The sequence below is a fragment of the Cebus imitator genome, unplaced genomic scaffold, assembly GCF_001604975.1.
Source record: "Cebus imitator isolate Cc_AM_T3 unplaced genomic scaffold, Cebus_imitator-1.0 Scaffold600, whole genome shotgun sequence".
Taxonomy (NCBI): Eukaryota; Metazoa; Chordata; class Mammalia; order Primates; family Cebidae; genus Cebus; species Cebus imitator.
The window spans coordinates 805388-809228 of record NW_016107915.1 but is presented as its reverse complement, the minus strand read 5'-3'; positions in this window follow the sequence as shown (position 1 = coordinate 809228).

Below are 3841 nucleotides of genomic sequence, written 5' to 3'. Positions count from 1 at the left end.
TGAGTAGCTGGGATTACAGGCACGCACCACCATGCCCAGCTAATTTTTTGTATTTTTAGTAGAGACGGGGTTTCACCATGTTGACCAGGATGGTCTCGATCTCTTGACCTTGTGATCCACCCACCTCGGCCTCCCAAAGTGCTGGGATTACAGGCGTGAGCCACCGCGCCCGGCCGAATAGCAGGATTTTACACTGCTCACTGCCTAACATTTCACTTCAATTTTAAGCATTTAAGAATCTTTATTACCTATCAACCAGTTGTTAGGACAGAGCTGTTCTATAGTTTGCTGTTAGGGTCCAAGCTATATTTGCTTTATGCAGGAGTCCACAGGCCAGTGTTAAAGCCCTGGTATAATAAATGTCTTTATCTGCAGTTCATATTTGTTCGAAGGGCACTTTACTTAGTAGAGAAACCTAACTTGGAAGCTGCATGCATCACTAACCAGCTCTGTCAACGTATGAGATGGTTTACCAACACTTCTACATCTCTAGGGAGTATAAATGGGTATACTAACATTACTCTACTCAAAGTTTACTTTATGGCTTTTATGAAGCTCAATACACATAGATTATAAAGTATTCAACAAATCACATGAGCAAGTGAGTACTATTTTTGGGGATATGAAAAATGCTGAGAAACGTCACAGACAAAAAAAAAAATTATCACAAGGATTTTTCTTGCCCTGACGAAATTCACATTTTGATGGTGACAGATTAATAAAACACAATTACAAAGCAACTTGAAAATTGCTAAAATAAAGGTAAGTGCCAAGATCTATGAGGGCACAGGGACAAGAATCGTTGACTCTATGTTTCCTTAGTCTACTGATATTCCTCCCACTCTCCTAGTTACCAAGTTCACCATCTTCTCTTCTCAAATTCCCAATACCTGCTAACCCTCCTCCTCTGGCAGATGATAAACCTGCTTTAAAATTCACTTTAAAACAAATATCACCATATCACATCATCGACAGCATCTGAATCCATGTGCTTAGCAATTCCTTCCACTTTTATCAATGAATTACCTAGGACTAAATTTTCTTCAGGGGCACTAGATCTCATCCCTTCTCACATCAAAGAACACATTATTCTAGTAGCTTTCATCCATCTCTTTTCTACATCACCACTTTTCCCTCTCTATGGGGTCACTCTTGGAAGCATAAAGCTTTTTGATATTTCTCTACTCCTCTCCCCTTGCCTACAAACAGCACCCTTTCTTGAAGCACTTTACCAAACACCCTGATTTCTTTTCTTTGCAACAAGCATCCTCAAAAGTTATCTATATTCATTCTTTCTGGTGTCTCTCTCTTTATTGTTTCTTCAACAAACCCCAAGCAGGCTCTGGTTTCTAACCATTCCACCGAAACTGCACTCATCACTGTTGACTTTGCTTTGCTGAATCCAATGGGTTATTGGTAGCTCTTAGGTCTCCTTTTGCTGGAGCTATCCACAGCATTTGGTGTAACCTGACCTTTTTTCTTAAAACCTCTTCTTCACATGCCATGGTGGTTTGCTGCATCAATCCCCCGTCACCTACATTAGGTATTTTTCCGAATGGTATCCCTCCCCGATCCCCTACCCCCTGCTATGCCTCCTCTTTCCTCCCCACCCCCACAACAGGCCCAGTGTATACTATTCCCCTCCCTGTATCCAGAACTTAAAAAAAAAAAAAAAAAAAAAAAAAAGAAACACCTCTTCTTCGCTTGACTTCCAGGTTGGTTTCATTTTCTCCTCACTTTTCTTGGCCCACTCCTTCTCATCTCTTATATCTTAATTTTGGAGCTTTCTTCCCTCCATCTGTGTTTAGTACTTGCTCCCCTCAGTTCTCTATGAAAGCTTATATCCACATCCCATTGTCTCATCCTGACTTGTAGTTATGCCTACCATGTGTGTATCATAACTTCCAAATCCATATCTCCACTCAGGACCTCTCACTTGACCTCTGGCACAGAAACACATTTATTTTAAAGCTAAAGAAGCTTAAGCTTTGGTTTCTTACTTGCATAAATCCCTCTCAGGGATCTGGGTAGCACCAGCAATATGATTTTATAGGCAACCATTTTTGTAAAATGCAATTGCAATTTGTTAGGATACTCAGTATCCTTCTCTCTATCCTTTCCCTTTGTTCTTTGGCATTGGAATGGCCATTGGCAATTTGGGGATATGGGCAATGAGATATTGAACTAGCAGTGGGCCTCTGTCATCATGCAGGTTGCCTTTTGTGTGTGTGATACAGACCTGTTGCAGTACTGTAACTAGCAAGTATATCTGTCTGTGTGTGGGAGTGTGGAGGAAAGTAGAAAAAAGTGGCAGAATATAGACATCATGCACTCACAAAAAATAAGCTGAAAAGACTGTTTCAGTAACATTATGAAGGAGTATTTCTGCTAGCTTGAAACAAATAAAAAATAATAGGCTAGAAAGCTATCAGAAAATTTAGTAGTTTGCTACACACTGAGAGTTTTTATCAGTGTTATACCAATAGAGGGGCTCTTATATTTCTGGCATGCAACTATCCTTCTACAGCAGTTAAATACCTGTGAACACAGAGAATTTGAGAGAATTCAAAGGCTTATATTATACATACAAATACTTAGTATCTGATGAGAAAATAGAATATATTCAACATATTCATGATATATTTACCAATTTATTCAAATATTAAACAACTATTAATTGCATGCCCACTATGTTCACAGTACCACAAATATATGAAAGTGTGTCCGCATATGTCTGCCAAGGAGTTTATAATCCAGTTAAGACAACCAATATAAATACCAGTAATACAAGGTAATACATCAAAGTAGTTACATCTCAAATTTAGGCCCATATATGGCAATAAAGCAAAAAGATCCTGGAAGAGAGTTAACTGAAGTACTTAACTTAGGGTGGGGAGTTGAAGAGAGGAAGAGTAGCAGGAGGCTAAGCAATATGGCAGGTAGGACAAGAGCACTCAGGGACTTGGTAGAGAAATTAAAGGATTAAAAAAACATTTTTTTGAAGAAATAAGTCTCCCTTAATAGTCGTATAAAGACCTATAAAATGTATTTTTATTAAAATAAAAACACTTTAAAAAATTAGGTCACCAAACAAGTTTTACTTACTTACCTATCTAAAGTAAGTTTTCTGTTTCTGGGAGCAGTTTGCTTTGAGTACTGAGAAGCGTTAAGAGTACTAATATATATATTTTAAGAATAATCAAAAATGGTAATTAAAAATCACATGCTGTTAAGAGAGTTTTTTTCATTTACTTTCTATGGGAAAAGAAAAGGACGTAAGAATGTTCTCAACTGACTTAAGGTGGTTGTTTAGGAACAGCTCAGGATTGCAGCTCCCAGTGAAAGGGCAGAGGGTGAGTGGACACCACATTTTTATTGCCCACAGACTAGGAAATTCCCAGACGGACGAGCTCCCTGGGTCGCCAGCGCGGCTGTTTCGGCCAGTGCGGCTGTGTCGGTCTGCGCCGCTGCTTTGCCCCGCGCGGCTGCTTTGTCAGCGCCCCAGTGCAGCAGTTCTCTGTACAAAATACGCTGGTCCCGGTGCCCTTTTGGCTGGTGATTGGAGCCACGAGAAGTCGCCTATTCATCTGTTTAAAAAGGGGACTGAGGCCGAGGTGGGTGGATCATGAGGTCAAGAGATCGAGACCATCCTGGTCAACATGGTGAAACCCCATCTCTACTAAAACTATGAAAAATTAGCTGGTCATGGTGGCGCGTGCCTGTAATCCTAGCTACTCAGGAGGCTGAGGCAGGAGAATTGCCTGAACCCAGGAGGCGGAGGTTGCGGTGAGCCGAGATCGCGCCATTGCACTCCAGCCTGGGTAACAAGAGCGAAACTCCG